We start from the raw sequence: 25,280 nt of genomic DNA on the forward strand, positions 1-25,280 counted from the left end.
TCTGGCACATGACAGGAAGTCAGCTGCCTACATAGTCACTTTTTATCTTACTGCATCAGACTGAAGATGTTTTGAACTGTTTAAAATTGGAACTAGGTGGGGCGCCTGGGTGGCTCAGTCAGTTAAGCAACTGCCTTCGGCTCAGGTCATGATCCCTGGGATCGAGCCCCGCATCGGGCTCCCTGCTCCGCGGGAAGCCTGCTTCTCCCTCTCCCGCTCCCCCTGCTTGTGTTCCCTCTCTCGCTGTGTCTCTCTCTCTGTCAAATAAGTAAGTAAAATCTTTAAAAGAAATAAAGTAAAATTGTAACTAGGCATTGAAATTGAAATTACAATTATACAGATGTGAAGAATCCAAGCACCCCGACAGGCCGCAGGCTGGGGGTCCTGGGTGCGTGGGCGTCAGCACCTGCCCAGCGGTGACAAGCACGGCCCTGCCTGACTTCTGTTGGCATTGATGACAAGATGCCTCTCCATGCTAGAAACATACTGAAGCCGTGGCTCAGACGTGAGCAAGCACCTGCTTGATCTTTGGCATCACGCCACTGTCTTATTCCACCTGACATCTGGGCTTCCAAACACGTGCTGACCAGAGATCCCAAACGCAGTCATTCTTTCTTCCTCATGTTGGCTGTTTTCTGGCGCTGAGACCCCTGGCCAGAGGCCTGCTCTGTGCGTCTACTAGCTGCCGGCGTCTGTGGGGACACAGGACCCACATGTCTCCTCCCTTGTCTTCTTTTTTTTTTCTTATAAATATATATCTTTATATATTATATATATTTACAATATATACAGCATACAAATAATGTCAGTCTTGAAAATGGATGTTTTCAAAACAAAAGAGGGGTACTTATCCAAGATGGGTTCCTGATTCATCCAGAACCCACATTTTAGACAATGCCTCAGGCCCAGAATTCTGTAGAAGTCAAAGGAAAGAGGTTGCTGGAACAAGGCTCTAATTCCCTTTCCTTTCCCAAATATCCTGACCTTCCATTGACACCAGCCAACATGGCCCCATGTACACCCCTAAAATGGGAAAACCTTGGGGTCTGGGCATCGTACTTAGCACATGGTGAGTGCTCAAGTACTTGTGGGGTGATAAAAGTGAGTGTTTTTAATCACCATCTCTCCGGCAGCATTTCCATAACTTGAAAGATCCAGTCCCAGAGCTAGGACTGGCCTAGAAGCAAATGCTTTAGGTTTTTTCACTTTATAAGTAAAACAGTCTACATGTCCAAGTGCCAAATAAGTTAAAAGTTAGCCACAAAGTGCCATTTCTTCCTCATGCTTTGGAATCTGGACGCCACGGATCACACCACCACTTATCTTCCAGAAGTTTCTTCACACTCAACTAGTTCATCTATTGTGCGCAGCAAATCTTCAAAGGAAGGCCTTCCCTCTGGTTTCTCCTGCCAGCATCTCAGCATCACCTCGTATACATATTTGGATGCCAACTTTGGCCTGTAGAGTCGGGGGCCCCGGGTAACCATGGTTACCACTTCATAGTTGGTGTTTTTCTCAAAGGGCATTTTACCTTCAGTGAATATTTCCCACATTAAAACACCAAATGACCAGACATCCGATTTGCTACTAAAGCGGCTGTAATTAAACACCTTGGGAGGGCACCACTTCACTGGAAATTTTGCATCAGAAGAACTTGTGTATTGATCGTCCAGAACATACCTGGCCATTCCAAAATCTGATACTTTCACAACTCCCGCTTCATTTACTAGACAATTTCTGGCAGCCAGATCTCTGTGGATGAAGCTGTTCTTTCCAGGTACTCCATCCCTTCACACACATCTTGACACATGCTCAGCAGCACATCGCTACTAAAATGACCTTGTCTCTGTGGGAGGAAATTCAGAAGACAGCCCCTTTCCATGAACTCGGTAACAATGTAAATCGGTTTCTGCTGGGTGCATACACCATAAAGCTGCACTACCTTCGGGTGTGTCAGCTTCATCATCACTTTAGCTTCTTCTATAAAGTCTTCCTCACACATGGCACCTTCCCTAATAGCTTTGATTGCCACTTTGTACTGAGCTCTCCACTTGCCTATCCTCACCGCTCCAAACAGTCCGCTGCCCAGTTCCCTCATAAAGGTCAGCTCTGAAGGATTGATCTCTCATTTTTCCTGGCTGAATCCTGCAGTGGTTGGTGCATTCTCCTTCGTACTAGCTGGGTACTGCAGTCTTGTGACAAGTCCTGCTGCATTGTGCTTATGATATTCAATAATCTCAGGAATTGAACCAAATGCATGTTTTTCTGCCAGATCATACTTCTTTGGGGATGTTGTTGTTTCCTTTATATGATAATGCCTGAAACCTGACGAGCCCTCACCTCCAAACTTTGGAGACTGTGTACATGCCTGGTTGACTGGAATCCCTTACCATGAAACCACCTTCTTTATCTTCACTTCTGAGGAGCTGCTCTGCTTTGCTTCTATTCGTATTTCTGCAATACCACTCATATTGGTCTAAGTTGTTTGATTTCTTTCCTGTTACATAATTACTTGGGATATAACCTTCACTCCCGTATTTATCTCTTGCTCTCCACCAATGAACATCATTCTTTTCTAATATAACATACTCTTGGCCTCTCTCTAATCTGAGATCATGCGGCTCTGTTGCTTGGAAATCATACATGGCTACAACGATTTCTTCACTATTCTCTTCTTCTTCAGGTGGAATTGGTGGGGGAGGCCTTCGCTTCTTTGTTTCTGGTGCTAGAGGTAATGCTTTTTTTATACTACTCTCAAAATGTTATATTTTTCACATCCAGGTGCTAATTTTTCAGTTTGTCTGCAACACTGATAACTTCCGTCTGCCCAAAATTTAGGATGATATTTAATCATAATATTATTGTTATTCTTTATTTCTTCTTTTAACTGCTTCACCCACTGGTCCCTGCTTTGTGCACTAGGTGCAAAAATGAACAATTTTTGCATATAATTTGCAAATACATGAACATGCAAATACATGAACAACCTGAAATGGATATTTATTTTGGCAGGGAATAACACCCTCATCATTCTTCACTATTTCCACACACTTGATTTTTGAAACATCAATAAATCCCTTTCTGTATTTTTTCTCTGCTCGACCCTCATAGTAGGTTAACACGGACTTTGTTAGCACAAAAAGTCTCTCTTTGTAGTTTAACGGTGATGTCTTCTTTTTCTGCTGTGATCTTTTAATAAGAATCTCTTCTAGAATAGAGTTAAAATTCATCTCGGTCTTCTGATCACTCTGTCTCTTGCCATTGAAGATCCTAGTATTCTGGCTGGAGCGCGCAGGGTGCGCAGAGCCACAGACAGTGTGAAGTCCTCTCCTCCCTTGTCTTCTTGACTGCCTCTTGGCTTCACATACCCAGGAAGCTCAGCAGAACTCAGGGGCAGGTTTCAGTACATCTAAACCACCCCTGAAAACCTGTACTTAATCAAACGCCAGAGTGGGGTTCTAACTCAGCCCCGTAATCCCAAAAGGCTCCCTCACCTCTCGTATACATGTTTACAAACACAGTTCTTCCTGTAACACCTGCTCAGAATTTAATTCTTGCCACCATTAGGGCAATTCCATCCCCTTCCCTTGGCTTATCGGTATGGTGGTCAGGGGCCTTGGCACCTGCCTATTGGATGCTGTAGGGAGCCATGCTCTCAGCACTGTGCCCGGCATTCAGTAAGTGCAAAATCGGAGAGCAAGTGAAGCCGAGGATCGTTTTAGAGACTCACAGACCACTTTGCTGCAAAGACTCAACACCATAAATGTGGTAAGAGCAATGAGATGATTTCAAGTTTTCTTCGGCCTCTGAAGGGTGATGATTTACAATGATTTTGACCACTCACCAGGTCAACCCAGGAGGAGCCAGGCACCTGCTGTGTGTGCTCTGCAGCATCACAGATGAATTACAGTCGTTCCTCTTTGTAAGAGTCCTCCCGGGCTCCTCCGCACAAGACTCATGTGTGTACTTACAGACCATACACCGTTTTTGGGCAGAGGCTCAAGCAGAGTGGCTCCTCTCTGAGCCCTGCCATGAGGAAGGCTTGGTTCTGAGCAGGGGCCCTTTCAAGTGGCCTTTCCTTTCTCTTTGGCCCCAGAAAGTGGCTCTTAGCCTCCCCATTTTCAGAAGAAGGGAGATGTAGACTCAGGTGCCCAATACCCACTGGGCAGGACTGCCAGTTTCCCTGTCTCACGCACATCACTGCCTCCCTGGTGTTGTGAACACCTGTCCTTCCATTTATGCCGATGTGACCGACTCTCAGACTCCCGCCAGAACCTGCCTCCACGGTGCCCGAGCTGCTTCGCGCTTCTTCAGGCAGGGCTCCGGTCAGCAAGAGCGGGGTCCCCACGGGCCTGCTTTCTGCTGGGTGAGGGCATTTCTCAGGGCGTCACCCCGTCTGGATAACCCTGGGCGGCTGCAGCAAGCCCAGTCTCCATGCTGAGCTGCCACTCATAAGACCTTAGATTTGGGGGCAGTTTTATAAACACCCTGGGAAAGGCTCTAGAGGAAGAGGGAAGCTTAGAGAAAGACACATGAGAAAAATCCATGGTGGAAGGTGGTGCCATTTGTATCTATTATGCTTTTAATTTATATGCAAAGTAGCTAGTGTTGAAATGATTGCAGTTTTATTAGAGTAGAATCTCCAGAAAGACCTCCTAATAATGGCGGTCCTTAAAGCTTAAAACTTACTATGTAAGTGTGGGAAGCAGATGATGAGGATGTGAAAAACCAGCAAGGAGGAATCAGTGATTGGCTGGTATCTCTGTTTATTGTCATAATTTTTTCAATAATTTTTATTGTTATGTTAATCACCATACATTGCATCATTAGTTTTTGATGTAGTGTTCCATGATTCATTGTTTGTGCATAACACCCAGTGCTCCACGCAGAACGTGCCCTCTTTAATACCCATCACCAGGCTAACCCATCCCCCCACCCCCTCCCCTCTTGAACCCTCAGTTTGTTTTTCAGAGTCCATCGTCTCTCACGGTTCGTCTCCCCCTCTGACTTACTCCCCTTCATTCTTCCCCTCCTGCTATCTTCTTCTTTTTTTTTCTTAACATATATTGCATTATTTGTGTCATTTTTTTTTCTCTGTTTCACCAACATCCCTGTTCAGCTACTTTGTAGTGAATTGTCCCTGAACATGGATTCCTTTTCCCTGCGGAGTTGGCAGAGGCCCTGATCTGTTACTTAGTTGTGGGCTCTAGTAGTTGTAGTTGCAGGGCCGGTTTCTGCATGGAAGGTGCTCGATAAGTACTCTCTCTGGGTGTTGTGCCTCTAGTAACAAGTGTTTATTGAAAACCCTTCTCTGCTCTGTGTCCGTCTTGTAGCAATACATTGCAGATAAACAAGGAGCTAGACTCTTTTTTGCGTCTTTTAAAACGTTCTTTTATTTTGTCTGCTCAATGCCAAATAACTGGATGACTCAAGTTTTAACTTGTTAGGTTTTTTTTGTAACCTATCACGGATAGAGCCTCTTTTCTTCTTAAATAATCGTGATTTATTTATAGGCAAATGATCCTGGGTTCATCCCTTCTTTAAACATCTCTGGGATTTCAAATCCATGTCCTCCACACTGTCAGCGGTGACCGTTCATTTTCAGCTCAGCCCCACTCCATTATACGATGTGAAAAGAAGGAGGACCTCACCAGCTGTTACTGTGTTACTTGGGAAGGAGACCTCTCACTGCTAGGAGATGCCCATGGGGGATGGATGTGGAGAATTCATTTGCAGAAATGAAGGTTTGGGGAAGGAGGCGGCAGGAGGGGAGGCGAGCTGACATTCCCTTCTCTGTTTCCCTCCTGCCTGCCAGTTCCCGAAGCCACTTTCCCCCTGGGTTCCAGCCACCGATACTTTCCGTCTCTCCACGGCCCTTGAGGCATGTTGGGTGCATTGGGCATCTAGTCTGGTGAATATGATGAGTTCTCAGGCGTGGTATTAATGTTTTCCTTCAGGTGATGGGACTTTAAAACACGGGGCTCTTTTCTTGGAAGATGGACAAATGGACTCCGAAAGCAGTTTCAAAACAGCCTGAAAATGTTCAGTGTGAACTTGGGACAGCAGGTCACTTAAGGGAAATCACCTTGTGCTTCTGAGGCCCCGTCTGTCCAGCAGCCTCCAGCCTGGAAGATGCCTGCGGCGGGTCCCACCGGCTTTCAGTGTCTCCGGGTCCCAGAGTTGTCTGGTGTGATCTTCATCTCAGTTCCATCTCCAATCAACCCAAGCCCTTCGTTTCCTCCAGCTCAGACCTCCCCAGGTCTGCTAATCTGCGGTGGGGAAGGGGGTGCAGATCTGTACTTTCTCTCCTCCCTCTTTTCCTGGGTTCTGGTTCTTCCAGGACCCAGGCTGGGAAAAACGTGGGGAGCTCTGTTCCCCAAGTGGTGCCATTGCAGGATCTGAGTCTATGCAATGCCCTCTTGTCACGAGGAGGCTGGCTCACTGCATCTCTGTCTCTCTCCTTCACGAACGCTCCTGTGCAGTGTCCCCTGAGCTGGCCGTGTGCCCTCACCCCACCCATCTCCATGTGGTCTCCCCGCCCAACAGAGGTCTTCCGTTCAGGCCCCTCCACCAAAGCTCAGGGTTGCCCACGGCGGGCTTGGCTGGCTGTGCGTCATGGGGTCAGCCTGAGCTCCATGCTTCCTCCACTAGCCTGAGAGCAGCTAGAAAGAGCTTAAAAAATGTTAACGGACCCATCACTTGCTTGCTTGATGCCCTTTGATAACTTCCCAGTGTATGAGGGCTAAGACCCCCGTCTCCCACCGTCACCTCTCCTGCACGTCTCCAGGCTAACCACATGCCTCCCCCGGGCCTCACTGCTGGAGTGTGCCCGGCGCTTCTGGTACGAGGATCTCCCCCTTGGGGTGGAGGTGGGGGGCAGGGGAGGGACACCACAGCAAGACTGATGTGTGGTCTGCAGGCACATCCCAGATCTGGGCTCTTCTAGTTCCTCCCAGCTGGGGAACAGCTGCTCTTCAGAGACTCAGGGCGAGGTTCCATGGCTGTCTCTGTAGGAATGACAGATTATAAATGAGAATTTGTCTTCGCTCCTTGAAAAGAGCTTTTACAAGTGCTTGGACCTTGTACTCTGGCCTTCCCTGTGCACACAGTGTTGCTAGGGCGCTTCTTCCCACCTGTGGGCCATTTTAATGTGCCTACGTCTCTGAGAGACACACCTTCCCGACCCTCTTTATCCCTGGGCTTTAATATGGCCGTGTAGTTCTTTATTAACTTGGCAGATCTGTTTGTATTTCAATGGCTAGTTTCTGGATTTTTTTGTGTGTTCTAGCTGTTGTTTTTAACGGAAACGCTCATCCTTCTCTGTGGTTACTTTATCATGGGGGTATAGTTCACCCTTTCTGCCTCCAGCCAGAAACAGCTCAGAAAAATAGGACCCTTCCTTCTTTTTCTTCACACTGTATTCAAAGGATCACCCAACCTTACTTGATTAAGCGTAAGCGTGAAAGCTGGAGAAGAGAGGCTTTTTCCTGTAAATTCTAAGTCAGGAGTTTTGTTCCAAGTCACACAGAAAAGACCTAAACTGTATCACCCCAATGCTTCCGTCACAGAAGGCACAGAAGGTTCTCCGCAGTTCACATTTTCTGCTAAACAACCAAACCAAACAGATGCTTAGCCTCCAAGTGTGGTGTATGCATAATTGATGGGCCTTAAAATAAAGGCAGACTGGCTTTGTCCTAACAAACCAAGCAATTTCTCCAGGAAAAGCTTTGTTTATGACAGAGTAAGATCAACTGGAATTTATGGGAGTGAACAGCGAGCCAGGACGGGCGAGGCTCGTGCTTGAATTCAGCCCTGGCAGCATGTCAGGCCAAAGCAGCCCGTCGAGTCCTTTCCCTGCAGAGTCTTGTGTCTTGGACACCCAGTCCTCAAAGAGGCCACACTCACATCAGGTCCGACTGTGAGCTGGCTGAGGAAACAGTGAAGCAATGAGTCTGCAGGCCCCTGGGCAGTTTGATGTGGTGAGTGGATGTGGCCTTCCCACGCCAGACCTGCGCAGCTGTACCACTGACGGAGCCACGGCGCCCACGGCCACTGCACAGCCAGTCCCCAAGCCCCTGCTCCGGGGAGCAGATGGTTGTGTGCATGTGCATGCCTGGGCCATTGGGGGTTTTCCGAAATCCTTGTCTCCTGCTCATGGGCAGAGCTGGACGCTCCGTGTGCTCCAATGTGGGGACCACGAAACTCCTCTAGTTTTTATGAACAAGAATCTTCTCGATAATCTGCCATTTAGCAGGTTCTCCATCTAGACAGCTTTGTCTTCTCTTCCAGAGTTCAACTGCTTTTCTCATGTTTGAAACCTGCCTGGTTCTGGTGACCTTCATAGTGTTTCCTTTCGTATAGATTTGTTTATTTATTTGTCAGAGGGAGAGAGAGTGAGCACGAGCAGGGGGAGCGGCAGGTAGAGAGAGAAGCAGGCTCCCCGCTGAGCAGGGAGACTGATGCGGGACTCGATCCCGGGACCAGAGATCATGACCTGAGCCGAAGGCAGAGGCTTGACCATCTGAGCCGCCCCGGGCGCCCCATCCTTTCGTATGGATTTATATAGGTGGACATTCGTGTGCACGAGTGTGTGTGCATCTTACTCAAGACTGACTGTTGGGAAGGACCCAGAGTTTTGGGTTCATCCTGGAGCCTGGTAAGAGCTGCTCGTCACAGGGCATCCTACCCAGGGGCTGCAACGAACCCCTCTCCCCCCCCACCGCCCATGTTTCTTTCTCTCTGATGTCACTGGACGAAATGCTTCCTCAGATGTGACTAACATGTTTTTCTACTGGATACTATATGGGAAACTGCACTTAGGGCTTTGGCAACATCGATAGTTTTGGCCTGTTTTCTGTCTTGCTCCAACATCCTGTTGGTCTGAAAACGAAGGGCACGAGACAGCGTCTAGCCAGCACGGGGATGAGAGTGTGGTCTGCACTCAGGCTGGGCTCCAGCCATGCTCTGCCGGAGTCTGGTTGTGCAAGGCCTCAGCCTCCCCGTGCTCCGTGTCCCTGTCCGTAACTGGGATCCCTCGAGAAATTGGGTATTGAGGCACCTCCCTCATGGAATCGGGGTGCAGGTTAAATGAAATAATCCATGTGAAGTGTTTAGCACAATTCCTGGTACACGATGAGAACTAAATAAATGTAAGGCTTACTCGGTGTCGGTTCTGAACAAGTGTTACCCATGATTAAATTATGGGTAAGTGTGGCTATTCAACTTGAAAAAATAAAAGACCAAATCTATTAGTGCGTTCTGCTCATGGTCATGCATAAGAAATCTACTTATTAGTCAAAAGGAATCCAGAGTTTGAGTGTTTCCACAGCAACGGAACAACAAACACTGACCCAGAAATAGGGGAAAAGTCAGAAATAAAATTGTCCTTTCAAGGCATCTCTGCCTCGTATAGGGGCGGGGGGCAGATGCCGACCCCCCAGTGAGCGCTGCCGGCCAGCCTGCCCCTCAGCCCCTCATGCACCCTCCCCAGCCCCAGAGCGCACACACCTGCAGATGCCCTCAGGCTGTTGGCCTGTGATACTGGTCCTTCAAATGCCCAACTGGTACCGACTCTCCTGCAGACACCGCGTCACCAAACGTTACAACAAGAAAACGTAGGGAAAAATTAGAAGTGAGAGGAAGCTGTGTCACTGCCGTGTGACATGTGAGCGGACATTTTGTCATTAGACTTCCCTCGGCTGTCTGGAAGCACCTCACTATTTGGTGTAAGAATTAGCATTTTATAAGGAATCCAGATTTTCCCCTAAATTAAAATAATAAAATACTCTACTTTTGGGTTAAAATGGAGCTGTTTTTCCTGAGAGGAAAGCTTGAATTTCTAGATGACTTCTGTGTGAGACTCCTAACGGAATTACTCTGTGAAAAATTGCCGTTTAATTTTCGGCACATTTGCACAGTTCCGGGAGCCTAGGACACTGGGGACCAAGAAGCACTGATGATCGTGTGACAGCGCCACCCAGAAGTGGCTGTTGTCGGTGTCTCCCCGCATTCCCGCTGGGGTCCCTGGGTCCCTGTGTCAGGCGTCCTGTAGTGTGGGGTGGTCCTGGGGTGAGCGTTCGGTGTGGGAGGAGGTCGAGCCTGGGGACGCCAGAGACTTGCCTGGCCAAAGCCGCAGAGCCACCTCCCAAGGACACCTGGGTGGAGGGCCCAAAATGCACAGGCCGATTCCCTCCACTAACTCCCCGTTCCCCGCCTGAGACACAGGCGTCGTGGGGGAGGGCTGGTGCCTGAGAGGGCTGGTGTCCAGCGGGCCAGAGGTGTTAGGGTGGCCGTTTCCTCTGGACACCCCCAGCGGCAGGCGCCGGTCCTCCACAACGTGTCTGAGGGGACCGGTGTCGGAATCGTGACTGCGAACGTCCTGGGTCTTCACGACCACCCCAGCCAGCACAGCACAGGGCAGTGTGAGGGTGCTCTCGGGCTTCCTCCTTTCCTGGGTTGTCCGGCTCTTACTTCCTCAAGACATTTTGGAAGCACTTGCTGATGGAAAGGTAGCGTCACCCGAGGTGAGGAGCCCAGCTGTGGACACTGGTTTGGGGGTGAACCACCCTGTACAGTTTGAATATAATTTGAATCTGAGCTTTGGACACTCTTTAAAGATCTGCAGACTGATTTATGTTATCTTCGTAACGGAAGTATGATTACATTTCTTTGGTGACTTTAAGTGAAGTGGGCATTTCCAAAAGATAGTTGGCACCACTATTGCTTGGAACTACTTCTGCGACCAGACAGGGTGTGGCGGCCCCTCTCGGCCCGGCGGAGGTGGGCTCACAGGCACTGCTGTGGGTGTCCTGGGTGGTGGGGTTCTCTCCGGGAGGCGGCTCTGCTCCCCCGTCCTGCATGGCCCCTCCCTCCCTCTGCCGGGGCGTGCTCTGCGGCCACCTTACAGTATGTAACTTGCGGAGGTAGAAACGGTGTATCTGAGCCCATCTTTGAGATCCTTTCATTTTTGGAAGATGTTTTTCTCTATATAAAATTCTAGATTGAGATTTTTTTTTTCTTTTAACACTTTAAAGCTGTTATTCCATGATCTTTTGGCCTCCACTGTTTCTGATAAAAAGCAATTGGTCATTCTGATCATTGTTTCCCTCTATGTAATGTCTTTTTTCCTCTGGTTAATTGTAAGATTTTGTTGTTCTTTGCCTTTTATTTTAGCAGTTTGACTATGATATGAGTAGGTATTTTATTTTTTATTGACTTATTCTTGCCTGGTTTCCTTGATCTTGGGATTGCTACATTTGTTCAAATCTGGACATATTTTGGACATTATTTTGACAAAGATTCTTTGCTTGTCCAAACTTAGGTCTCTGACCTGTGCTCTTTCTTATAAAATCCATTTTTAGCAAGAACCCTGGTAAGTCAGTTTGCCAGAACCAACCCAGCCAAATCTGAATCTAACTGGGTTCCTCATTCCCCACCTTCCCCAAGGTGAAGTCCCTCAGCAGGAATCCCGTCAAGTCAGCTCAGCCAGAACCCCTCAACCCTGATGCTTCCTCTTAGTGTTTTTTATTTTTATTATTTTAAGATTTTATTTATTCATTTGAGAGAGAGAGAGAGAGCTCACACAAGTGGCAGAGGGAGTGGGAGAGGGAGAAGAAGACTCCCCGCTGAGCAGGGAGACTGACTCGGGGCTCAGTCCCAGGACCCTGGGATCATGACCCCAGCCAAAGGCAGACGCTTCACCAACTGAGCCACCCAGGTGCCCCCATTCCTCTTAGTGGTTTCGCACCTACCAACTTGCCTGCTCTTTGGCTATAAATTCCTACCTGCCCACATCCATGCTGTGTTCAGCCCAATCTCTTTCCCTTTTTGCAAAATCTCATTGACCTGGTCCCTATATCTATCAAATGGCCCTGAATATAGTCTGCCTCACCATCTGTAACAAGGGTCACTGAATATTCTTATCTTTTCAACAAAATCTTTCAATATTTTTAAATGTACCATCTCCTCTCCCTCTCCCCCACCTCTGTCTCTTTCTCTCTGTTTCTCACTGTCTCTCTCTGTGTGTCTTCCTGTTTCTTTCTCTGTCTCTCTTTCTGGGACTCAACTATACGTCTGTGGATGGATCATGTGATATTGTCCTCAGGTCTTTTGAGTTCTGTTCATTTATTTATTATTGTATTCAGTTCGTTTTTAAATACCTTTTCTTTATGTGTTTCAATCGGTATGATTTCTATTGGCCTGTTTTCAAGTTCACAAATATTGTGTTTTGATGTGTTCAAATAGATGTTGATCCTGATCAATACAGTTTTGATTTTGGATACTATGGTTTTCATATCTAGAATATCCTTTCCTTAAATTTCTAAATCTCCTACTTATTGTACCTACCTCTTTCCTGTAGAATCTTAAACACATTTTTTTTTTTTAATTTTAAAGCCCGTTTGACTAATTGGAACTCTGGGTCATTGGTGGGTTTCCTTCTATTGACTGATTCTTCTCTTAACTAAGAATCACATTTTCCTATTTCTTCAGGAACTTTTGGTTGTACACTGGATATTGTGATGAATAATGTCATAAAGATTCTGGCTTCTAACTCCCCCTGAAGAGTGTGGAACTATGTTCTGGGGAAGGTGGATCATGAACTTACGAGGCTTGGCCTCACAGTTTGTTATGACAGACTTATATTTTTCCTGTAGTTCTGGGACAAACCCCTTAGCACTGGCTGGTAATCTTTACTCTAAGGCCCAGTTCCTCTGGGCTTTCCATGGAACATGTGTGTTAAGCCTCTGAACTTGGTGAGATCGGAGCTCCAGAGACCCCATTGTTTGCAGCTATGAGAGGGGGCCCAGGATAGAGAGCAAGGGAACCACCAGCTGAGCCAAACCCAACTACTGACACAAAGAAGTATGAGCAAATAAATTGATCACTTTATGCCACTTGTGACATAATACACTTTGCAGCAATAGATAACTGATATACATGGCGAATGAGCATATTTCATACATTCTAAGATGTTAATTTGAATGTCGTAATGCTTTAAAAGTCATGATGTGTCCTATAATTCCATGCATGTAGTAGTTTACTTAGCAGTGACTATTTGTCCTTACTTGGTACACAAATAGTCATATGTTTTCAAGCAATGGCTTAGATTCAGTGAAATACAGTGTGTTTTTTAAATACTGGGCTAAAGATAGTTAAAGAGCTTATTATATTGCAGGACTTGTTATATATAGATTGTTATAGGTTAATGTGGAGTGTGAATTTCCAAAGGAAATAGAGTAATAAAGTAGCAAAAATAACATATAAAGCATATATACACATGCACATATAATACTATGTATAAATAATAAATTAAAAGTAATAAAATAAATTAAAAGTCCTCAAACCCCAGGACCCCCCCCCATCATTTTCCCTCATATTACCTACTAATCTATCAGAGATGGTGGTGTTTTAGGGAACTTAGTTCAGGCATTTGGGAGCTAACATCCATTTTCTTGAGTCAGACTAATCGATTACACTGATTTCTTCACTTATAGCCTAAAATGCTGGAGAACATATTCTGAAGACATAGTGGTACAGGAACAAAGAAGTGAAATTTAGAATGGGGGGGTAATGTCTTGTTTAGAACAAAGACAACAATGTACAAATCTGAAAGAGAAAATGCAAAAGGTTGGTAACTTTGTTGTTAATGTTTTTTTTTTTCTTCAGTATTTCACATGGTTTTATTACAAAACAAGCAACAAAACAGGTTTAGAAAATTATTTTTTTGCTACATACCAATTAGGAGATCACATAAAATGAGAAGCGTAACAGTTTCCATGCACTCAGCTCAGTGCTTACAGTGAGTGCATTTCACAGCTGAAACGTACTGGTTCAAAACACAAAATCATGCCACACTTCAATAAGCAGTGGGGGAGAGGTCATCATGTTGTTAATGTTTTTAAATGTGTTCTCTCCTGCTAACAATAATTGAAAATTCTTTTTTAAAAATGGCAGCAAAACTCTTATCTCGAGTTCATCACAGTTCTGAGATGAAGTCTTTCTTGTTAGTTGATAACAGACCTAAGCTCTCTCTACAGGCAAATGCTCACTTTCATAATGGGAGGAAATTAAAATTAACTTCTGGAAGAGAAATTGCAAAGTAAAGGCATTTATATCTTAGATTAATGAATGCTTAACAACATAATATTAAAAGCGATGTCCCTAGTTAATTTTTTCATGGCCCACAACTGGTATTTCTAGGTCATACAGTAGTATTGTTTTAGGCATTGAAGATTCTTCTGATAATGGAAAATAAAATGTATTAAAATTTTGGAATATTAGCATTGGAAGGCACCCTGCTAGTCCACTGGTGAATCTCTTCTACAAAATCCCCAACTCACTTTCCTTGAGTCCTCCATGATGAGAAACCCACCATTTCATTGTATAACAAGACTTCTTTACTCACTCGATTTTTTTCTTTATAATTGCAACTTATCTTTTAAAATGCTTTTATATTTGTTTTTCCATTATAAAAATAATTCATGGTCATGAAATATGGAAGGTTTAGAATGGCCGAAAGAAGAGAAAATGTTACATGTAGACTGATTTCCTGACCATGTTTGCTTTCATAGTTCGATGTGTGGCTATAGCTGGCTGTGTTTCCCACAGTAACTCTGGGCATCTAAGGATTGCACTCCGTATATAATTATGCACACTGATTTGTTCTTACACTTAATGCTGCAACTTAAACATTTCCCTGTTAATACAGGCTGGCTCTAAACGTCTTTAACAGCTCCACGCATTTGATGGTGCTATAGACTGAATGTTTCTGTCCTCCCTAAAAAAAAATTCATATGCATATGCTGACATCCTAACTCCACGGTGCTGGTGTTGGGAGGTGGGGCCCTTGGGAGGGGATCAGGTCATGAAGGTGGAGCTCTCATGATGGAATCTTATAAAACGGACCCCAGAGAGCCCCCTCGCCCTTCCTCCATGTGCAGACACAGCAAGAAGGTACCACCCCTGAAGCCGGGAGGCAGGTTCTCACCAGACACCCAATCCGCCAGCACCTTGATCTTGGCCTTCCGGCCTCGGATCTGTGGGAAACACGTTTCTGTTGTTCGCAAGCCCCTCTGTCTGCGGTGTCCGCCCAGCACTTTGGTGTTCTCTCCTAGCCACCTGAGTGGGCGGAGGCAGGTGGGTCCCTAAGTAGCTTGGACATTTGCAGGTCAGTCCCTAGAGAGGCCAATCCTTTCCTTCAAGCCACAGGACATTTATTTTGTACACATTTAAAGGTGGTGATTGTTGTTCTTTTGTGAGTTTAGAACTAGAATTTCATCACCAAACCGGCTTCATCTTTTCCTCTGTAGCTTCTCTGTGTTAAAGCTCAACAGGCCATGGCAGGGGACGCTAACCTTCAGCAGGCCCCACCATATGCCATGTACTGGTGCCCTCTGCTTGATCCTTGCCATTCCTACAGGGTAGGGTTACCCCCTTTGCTGTAACTCAGAAGGTGAAACCACTTGCCCAGAGTGAAAAGTCCTATGAGCAGGAGGCCAGGGTTCCTGTCTAGATCTGTCTGGGTTCAGAGCTCCTTCTCAGTCTACCACACTCTCTTGGCCCACAGCACGGTCTGGTCCTCTTGGGGAGGGCTCTGCTGGCCTCTTTGCTTCCCTGCTCTGGGCAAGAGCACATCTTGCTCGCATTGATTTCCCCTCCTGAGCTCCAGCAAAACACTCGTCTTTACACCGACACATCTCTGCCCTCCATACATGGTGGGCCCTAGACAAGCACTTGTTGGAGGAGTTAGCAATACACACTACACCCTCTGTGTTCCTGGGAATGTACTCATTTGCATGACAAACATTTATGGAATACCAAAATTTGCCATGCAGCAGGATGGTGGGCAGCCTGCAGACCAGCGGAGAGCCAATGCTGCAGTCTGAGATTGAAGGCCATCTGCTGCCTGAATTCTGTCTTCCTGGGACTTCAGTCCATTTCTCTTCATGTAGACCTTGGACTGTTTGGGTGAGGACCACTCACATTAGCGAGGGCAATCTCTTTACCCAAAGCCCATTGATTAAAATGTTAATCCCAAGCAAAAAACACCTTCAGGAACATCTAGGAGAGTGTTTGACCATATATTTGGGACCTGTGGCCAGCCCAGTCCACATGGAATTCACTGTTACAGTAGCTTAGGGAGCTGGCCTGGTGGAGACTGAAGAGCAGTTGCTGGGTTTAACAATGAGAAGGTCACTGCAGGACGGATTATTGTAGCAGTGAGGGGGAGTCCAGGCACAAGCAAGCAAGGCCTGGCTGCTCTTCAGGATGGTTGGTCAGGGCAGAGGCCTCAGCCAGAGGTGGAAGGAAGGTGGGAGGCTGAAGGTCTGAACAAGCTGGGGGAAAGAGGAAGTGATGTTAATAGCTAAACGAAACGGGAACTCCGTGTATGAGGCTATGTTATGCAGTTTACACGCATTCTTGCCTGTGATCCTAAATCTCACTGGACAGAGTGATTATTACCTCCTTTCTACAAATAAGGAAGAGAGGTTTAGAGCAGCTAGAACCTCGAAATCTGCCACCATGTTCTCAAGTATGGAATGTTCAGCCTTGGAAAGGAGAAGGGGCTGCATCCTCTCTGTGGAAAGGGAAGGTGCCAGGAAGGGTTGGACAGACATATTTGAAACGAGGAGCCTTGCATCTGGGAGGCAGGGTGCTGGGAGGGAGGTTGGGCAGCACTCCTGGGGGCCTGGGTCCCTGCCGTGGCTGGAGCGGCATGAAACAGCTCACAAGGGTAAATCCCCAGGGGCAGTTGGGGCAGAGGGCAAGAGGCAAAGGGTTGTAGGACAGGGTGGGGAAGCAGCCAAAAGTGGCTTTGGGGCCCTTCCTTTCTCCTCGGGAGAGTGGGCTCAGGGAGAAGGGAGAGCCATGGGGCAGGGGCCACACGCAGAAGCGTGGGCCACGCTTCTGCAGTGAAGGGCTGGGGACTTTGTCAAGATTAATGACGGGCCGGTAGGCAACTGGTGCTGCTGCCGTACTCTGAGCCCCTAGATTGTCAGGGTTTTAGTTATGCCCATTGTCCAGACATGCCCAGGTGGACGGCCGGGTGCTAGCTTCACCAGGACGCTGCTCTCCGGAACCCGTTTCAGGGGTGGCATCGCCCACACCTCATCTGAAGGTACACTGTGCTGATCCGAGGAGCATAGCTCACGTCTTCAGGCTACCAGCTCACAGATGCTGTGCCTTCCTGGAGATTATCCTCACAGATCAGAGTGTCTGTGTCAGGCGAGAGAGCAGCTTGCCGAGCAAGAGGCGCCTCAGCATGCCTCCTTCCTAGGATGCTTTGCTCTCAGGAGAGGGAGGGTGTCGGCCAATGGACTTCCCGGGATGAAAAGGAGTTGTTTCGAGAACCTCGAGGTGCCATGGTAATAGGTGTTAGTGTCTGCAGGAGGCTGCCTGCAAAGGGTGGGAATGCTGTGCTTTCACCGGGGAAAGGGTGCCGCTCCCTGGTTCACTTCCAGTATGTCTGCAAAGCGCAGCCAGCGGAGCGGCCCCTCCTCCTCGTCCAGTGCTGGTGCCGGCGCGCGGCGTCCCGGGGACGCTTGGTCTCCTGGCAGAGACTCTCCGGAGCCGTCAACCCTTGGGCAGCTCCATCCTGTCTTCACCAGGCACGGGTCACCTGAGCACGGGACGCCGCGGGGTCGCTGCCACAGACTGCACAGGACAAAATGCTGTTGAGCGGACCCTTCATTGTTACCTGTGAGCGCGGCAGAAGCTCAGGCTTCCCCTGGTTTCCAACCCCACCCCCTTCTCCTGCTTCCCGGAGATGTGACGCCCTGGCCCAGATGGAGCGCATTGACTGTGGACACTATCTCAGCAGCGGTTCCCGGGCCGTCGTTGGCCTTGCAGCCCGCAGGGCCCCCCCACGCCGTGGGGCCCCTCTCCCCCACGGGACCCCTCTTCCCTGGGGCTGGACGCGGAGGGCGGGACAGCACCCCGCGCTACTCCCTAGAGTTGTAGCGGCCTTCAGGAAGGAGACACCTGGGAAGCGGCAGCAGTCCCGAGGGATTTGGTCCCGGCCTCCGGGGGCTCACGCAACAGGTGCATGGGTCACAGCTGGTTGGGGAGGCCAGTGGCTTCCGGCAGCTTCTCACCTGGTGGAAGCGTGTCTTAGGGATCATTAAGTGCCAGGGGTCACACACTTCGCCTCACGGAACCGCTTGCTTTGTTCTCCTAAGCGCTCACAGAAAACGCTTTGCCCGGGGGCGATAGGCTGCCCCTCTGTCAGTGGAGACGCTGGGGTGGGGTGCTGACCCCCCCGGCCCGGGGCGTCAGCCGGCCGGCCTGCCTGCTCCAGGCTGCGCCCACCTAGCTTCACGAGTGGCCCTGGTACCAACAAATAGGCAATAGAAGGTCGGTCTCTCCCACCACCCCCCACTCTCAGCCCGGACCCTTCTGCTGCAGGGGGGCTCTGGGCCGCCACCTCTTCCTGAATCGGCACCTTCTCGGTTAAGCGGGTCTGCGGGAGGCGGTGCCGATGGAGGAGGGAGGCTGATGTCTTTCCCGTGCGGGTTCCAGGCCGTGTGGGCGGCTGCGGACAGGGTGTCCGAGGGCAAGGGGAGACTGTTTAATTCAGTTCAGCCCTCAGACGGGCACTCCGAACTGGGCTCCGTCCCTGCTAACGTGGGAGCCACGGCAACGGTGCTGAGGAGAGCCCGCTCTGAGGAGCCGTGCTTGGTGTCAGCCCCGTGGCGGGGGTGGCGGGGACCCCGAGACCTGTCCAGCAACGCTTGAGTAACTGTGCTAAACCTCCGCAGGATCTTGTTGCTCCCTTGTCCGGACCCGCTCTCAGGCCTTCAGAAAAAACCCGCTCTTGTCACATGGGCCTTCTTCCCATTTCTGGGACATCCCAAGCTCGTCCCACACATGCTGTTCCCTCCCTCTGCCTGGAGCGCCCTTCCACACACACCCGCACGTGCACACCCACGCGCGCGCGCACACCCACCCTCCCACACGTGCACGCACACACGCGTGCGCATGCACAACCACACGTGTGCACACACCCATCCACCCACTGCCTGGAGCGCCCTTCCACACACACCCGCACGTGCACACCCACGCACGCGTGCACACACATCCACACGTGCACACACACACGCGAACATGCACACGAATGCTTGCGCACACACTCGCGCGTGACAACTGGACACACACCTGTGCTGGCGTGGCTATAACTCCTTTGCCGCCTTCAGCCCTCAGCTGTCACCTGCTCTGGGGGCTTCCCCTGTCCACCCTCTGTTCACGTGCCTGGGCTCTGCCCTCAGGTCCCGGTTTCCCTAGCACGGGGTGGTGAGTGGTGTGGGGCCGGGGGGGTCTGCCCTGGCGGGTCCCTGTGAGCACACCTGGACAGAGCCGGGCACACCCAGGCTCCCAGCGAAGCCAGCACCGTCGCCCACGCCTGCCGCGTGAACGCCACCTCTTTGCACCGCAGCTGCGACACGCGGGAGCATGAGCCAGTCGCCACCTCTTTGCACCGCAGCTGCGACACGCGGGAGCATGAGCCAGTCGCCACCTCTTTGCACCGCAGCTGCGACACGCGGGAGCATGAGCCAGTCGCCACCTCTTTGCACCGCAGCTGCGACACGCGGGAGCATGAGCCAGTCGCCACCTCTTTGCACCGCAGCTGCGACACGCGGGAGCATGAGCCAGTCGCCACCTCTTTGCACCGCAGCTGCGACACGCGGGAGCATGAGCCAGTCGCCCCATTTAGGGTTACTAAGGACGGAAACAGAGGGATTGGTGCCAGCAACACTCCACGGTGGCCTCTGATCTTACTCTAAATGTCTCTTCAGGTCTGTGTCCTTTAAAACTGTGCATTAGTGGGAAATGTAAAACTTGGCTGTGCAAGTCTGAAAAGCCTCTGGGCAAGGACCCAGAGTGGAAATCTGGATTCAGTGGAATTTGAAGTTTTCTAAGGCCTCCCGTCTTGGGAATGCACATTCTCTGGTAGCCGAGGTTAAGTGACCCGAGACTGCCCGGGGCTTTGCCCTGTGTCCAGAGCCCAAGACAGAGCGTCTGCTGACTCTCCTTTTGATCATTAGCAGGCCCTTGCATGTTTTAGTCTTTGAGGGGAAAAGAGAAGTTTATTTTGGGAATAAGACCGTTTTTCCTGGCTTCTGGTTTGCTCTGTGTCACACATGATTGCCGCAGCAATTCATCATCCACTCATGGGGTTTGTCTGTCTAAAACCCAAATGCCCTGTTTTCCTTTCATTCCCAGCTGCCTGGAGGCCTGGCTGCCCACCATGCACCCCACTCCCACTGGGGTTCACCTCTGTCGGCTCCCCACTCATCAGGAGACCCCCACAAAGGCCTGTACCCCAAAGCTGTGTGGCCTGGTGGTGGGGCAAGGGAGGGCCCGGCCTCCCCCCTTTTGCTCCACCCCTGGTCACTGGGCCCAAAACAATTCTTCCCCTGTCCAAGACTCATGTCTCTTGAATGCCTCCAACTCACCTATGAAATTGCCAATAACTTCTGGGCTGCCTGCCGTGGCTTTCCGTGAGTGGTAGTTTTATGGAACTTGGAGAAGATTCTGAGTGTGGGTCCAGCATCAGCATCAAGATGGGGAGGGCCAACATCTCCTCTTCATCCTTCTCGCTTCCCCCATTCTGTTCCCCACGTCCTCTCGGCAGCAAGGGCTGACCTGCAGACAAAGGGGGCCTCCCGGAACAGCACACAGGGTAGAGGGGAGAGGGCTGCTGGCCCAAATCTCCCAGAAGCTACTGTGGGTGACCCAGCACCTGTGTCCTCGGCTCTGGTCTGTAGGACAGAGAGGGTTATCATCACAGTTAAAGGAGATGCATCAGCTGTGGGGAATGTGGGGGGTATGTTGACGAGACCCTCCCTGGAAACGGCCTCTTCTCTAAATTTCTCTCCTCAAACTCTTGGCTAATGCATGTAATTCTACGCCTAGTAATTTGTTTATAGAATGCAAACCTTACGTGAATGGGTCACATTATTTATTATGTCAGGTTCCCAGCGGGGACTGTTGGCGCCCTCCCCTGCGGCATTTGAGAAGGGGTCCCTTCTGAGTGTGGAGGCCCTTGTGTGAGGGGCACAGTCAGCCTGAGGCCGTCTTGCAGGGACTCAACACACCACCTCTCTTTCCCTGCCCTGAATTTATGGCAGGCGGCAGGGGGGGTGGGTGGGCAGGAGCTCACACTGGCTGCCCCAGGCAGAGGGCAGGTGGGGAGGGTTAGCCAGGCCCGGACGGGCAGATGGAGAATGTGGGAGAGGTTAGCCCCCGCCCATTCTCCAAGCCATCTTTATGTTACTGTAAGTTTAGAGAAGTTCCTTGTAGAATAAGCCACATGAAAATCATGAAGATCACTATTTTCCAATCCCCCAAACTAGGCTCTCTTTGCAAATACCTTCCATCTTGTCATATGTAGGACGTGTGGATCTCTGTGGCTCTGAGTACATTCTGGTGGCAGAAGAAAGGCCACAGAGAGGGGCTGGACATGGGTGTTCTTGACCTGAAGCGCAATGGGGTGCAGATGGGCAGTGGGGGGTGCATCACAAGAAGACAAAGAAAACCCCCAAGGGGAAGAACAGAAAACAGTTTTCAGGCTGGAGTTGGTCGCCAGGACAGGGAAACAAGGGCTCCACCAGTTTCTCTTCTGGCTTGCCTTCATCCGTGCTGATTCCCTTCCAAATCCCACTTAAGGGCCCCTCCAGGCTCCCTCGATGCCTGGATGTCCACAGTGCTAGGGCCGCGTCTCTCTGGTCTACCGCACACTGATCAGGTTTGCCTTTGCTCTCCGTGAACACTGAGGCCCTGGAGGGAAGGGACTGTGTCCTGCTCCATCACACCCTCGGACACACCCAGAGCTGTGGGTGTTGTGGGCGCTTCACGAGGGCTGGTGCGTGGGTTGAGAAGTGGGTCAGAAGTGGAGGTTTGCGGGTGCAAGTGATTTACATTTCTCTGATGACTGCTGATGTGCAGCATCTTTCCACATGTGTACTGGCCATCCTGATGTCTTATTTGGAGGAATGTCTATTTAAGTCCTTTTCCAGTTTTGAACTGTATTGTTGGCTTTTTTGTTGTTGAATTGCAAGAGTTCCTTATATACTGTTGAAGGCTTATTATTTTTTAAAGATTTTATTTGTTTATTTTAGAGACAGAGAGAGAGAGAGAGAGCGCGAGTGAACGGGGGAGTGGGTAGAGGGAGAGGGACGAGCAGACTGCGCTGAGCATGGAGCCCAACGTGGGGCTTGATCTCACAACCCTGAGATCATGACCTGAGCTGAGATCAAGAGTTGGATGCTTAACCAACAGAGCCAGTCAGGCGCCCCAAAGCCTTATTTTTATGGTCCAGTAATTCTAGTTTTGGGCACTATATGACCATATACCATTATTTCTGGCCACAGTCACTGGCAAGGGTAAAGCATGTCCTCATTTGATGACTTGGCCAATGTTTCTAGACTCATTAACTTGAGTTCATCTTTTAAAATGACAGAAATTTTATTTTTCTTTTTATAACAGGTTAAAAAAAAACAGTGAAATCTCTGGCTTTCATGTTTTCAGGGCCAAGTACTACCATGGAGTAGAGTATTAAAGCACAGTGAGAAATCCCTGGATGAGCAGAGGTTACTTCTCAAAGTCCGGACCCTGTGTGATGGCAAAGTAAGGTCATAAATGGCAACATTGTATTGTGTACTTGATAAGTCTGATAAGCATTTGCAGGAAACCAGGAGAAACCCACAGTAAGATCAACTGATAGTCATCAAAACCGCAGCTGTTTACTGAAGGGTAAAGCAGTGTTAGCAAAGGGACTGACATTTGGACCTGCTCTCAGGGCAGTGGGCTTGCAAAGAAAGCCAGAGCACAGAGGGGACTGAGAAGGCCACCTGCCCTGAAATTGGTAGGGAATCAAGTTCTGTGTGGCACTGCGGGGGAATCGTGCAGCCTGACGCCCGTGCTGACTGACATCCCTTCTCAAAAGCTTATCAAACCTCTCCAGGATCGAGGCAGAGGAGGAAGCTCTTGATGCTGATTCAGAAACCCCCCTGTTGAGCCTCGACTGGTTCTTGAAGATTTTGAAACATTCACTTATGAAAGGAGTTTTCCATGATGACTTTCCTTCCTGTGATCCACCCTGAGGTTCTTGTAGACCAAACTTTGCATGATTTTTCTACAGGAGGCTGCCGGATGCCAAACAATAGGAAGGACATTTATAATTAGTCCAATTACCTCTAACATTCTTGTCTGAGTATTGCCCTGGGATGACCCACAGAGGTTTGTGTAAATTATTCTTATCCTTATTCTTACTGTTATTTTAAGTAGGCTGTACACCCAGCATGCAGCCCAACGCGGGGCTTGATCCCACGACCCCGAGATCAAGACCTGAGCTGAGATCAAATGTCAGACACTTGACTGACGGAGCCACCCAGGCACCCAAGGTTTGTGTGAATTCAAACAGAAACCATAGGCAAGTATTTTGCCAAGACCTTCCTTGCAGACTCCTCATCTTGGTTCTGAGAGAAAGCATGAACCAAAGTGGGAAACAAATGAGCCCAAAGAGGGAGCAGCCATGATCTGACAGGGAGATCCAGACCCTCTAGCACCCTCAATCTATGCATGCAGCAGAGATTCAGGCTCAGCAGGGGCCTTGGAGGCCTGTTCCCCCAGCTGCTGGTGGAGGGTGGGGTGGGCTTGCCAAGGAGGACAAGGGGGCTGTGGTTGGCACCCTTGAAGCAGACTGTGGTGCTGGGCTTTGTAAGACAGAGTCAAAGGGGACCATTCCTATAGGGATCCATTGGACCTTGTCACACAGTGTTGTGTTCTTTTATTAGCAAAGGTGTATTGATGTGTGCTAGGTGCTGTGTTAGACCCCCCAGTCACGGGATGAAAATCTGTGGAGAAGTAAGCCGAGTGTTCTCTTTGGGTCACCTGGCCACAGGCCACAGAAGCATTAGCCCAGTTTCCCACCAGGTGGCCAGGGTGTCCAGGTAACTCCCAGGATGGTGGCATGGAGCCTCAGATTTCGGTGCCTAAGCCTGGGCCATTTAATCTCTGGATTTTATAATCACCAGGAGGAGACACGGGAAGTGCAGACAGTGCCACCATGCTGGCTGGGAGCCAGTCCAGGGCATGGGTGCGCAGAGGGCCTGTGGTGGGTTCTATCTCAGGGTTGAGGAGCTGCTTCCTACCAGTGGGACCTTCTGAGGTGGCCCCCAGGATGATGGCGGGTGCGTGAGCCACACCCGGAGTGTGAAGGAACTGTGAGCTGTGAGGACAAGAGAAGCAGGCAGGGGCAGACTGAGGAGGACCTGTGTGCAGGGCTGAGGGTCTGGTGCCACCCCATTGAGGACAGAGCCTCGGGAGATAGTTAATGGTGAGGCTGTGGGAGACTGGAATTTCCCAAGCGTTTTCTAGAGGTGGAGGCAAGACAGGCCCACCCCGTCCCAGTGGAAAGCACTGGAGAGGAGATTGTGAGGCTTATGCGTTCTGAGGAGAAACCTGCAGGCTGACATCTATCTCCACCGTCCACAGCCCCTCCCAGACCAACACAGGGTGAGGCTCAGATTGCTTGCCAACGGTCATCTGACAGTATTTAATGCCCCTGTGGCACTGGCTACGGTGGTTGTGCCCGGGGACCTGGGGTCCAGTGGAAAAGTCATGGGGGTGTAGAGGGGAGAGGCTGGGTCAGTGTTTGCCCACCCAAGGGGGTCTTCCTGGTATGTATCCGAAGGTCTGTGCTCCCCCATTGCTCTCTGGACCTGAAGAATGACCCGAGGATGGCCCTCAGCGTCACCTGGGTGAGCCCTCTATTCAGAATGAGTGCGCATGTGGATATTCTGAGCCGGCCAACTGGCTCATGAAGTTTCTGCAAGAAAGTTCTCTGGAAAATTTGGCAGTTCCAAGGGTATGTTTACCCTATCCACTAAAACCCTTTCCAAAACCATCAACTCCAGATTTTGTGGAGGAATTACAAAAGGTCCTGACCACAGAATGTTAGCTTAAGAGCGTTTAGAGATTTGGTCTCACTTGCTTATTTTCCTAGTGAAGATACTGAAGCCAGAATGTGGGTAAGTCTGAGGGCATGGCCCCATCCGCACTGGAGGCCACCCCCGGCACTGGGTCCCACCACACCAGCTGTCCACGGGATTTCCAACTGCCCAGGATGTAGGCCAATTTCTGGTTCCAGAGTTCTGCACCAAGATATTGACGGCTTTCTTGTTTATACTAATGAAAACTCGGGAGAATCTAGGGGTCCCTCAGTAAGGAGAGAGTGAAATAAATGCTGGGGTGATCCTTCTAAGGGGCATGAGGCAGGCTCT

The 25,280-nt window shown here is 49.6% G+C and overlaps 1 pseudogene; it reads right to left on the minus strand.

Moving 5' to 3' along the window:
- Nucleotides 1-1,263: 1,263 nt before the first annotated feature.
- LOC113911675 lies at nt 1,264-3,273 on the minus strand (annotated as a pseudogene).
- Between the last annotated feature and the right edge of the window lie 22,007 nt (nt 3,274-25,280).

The sequence above is a fragment of the Zalophus californianus genome, chromosome 12 (genome assembly GCF_009762305.2).
Source record: "Zalophus californianus isolate mZalCal1 chromosome 12, mZalCal1.pri.v2, whole genome shotgun sequence".
NCBI classification, from domain to species: domain Eukaryota; kingdom Metazoa; phylum Chordata; class Mammalia; order Carnivora; family Otariidae; genus Zalophus; species Zalophus californianus.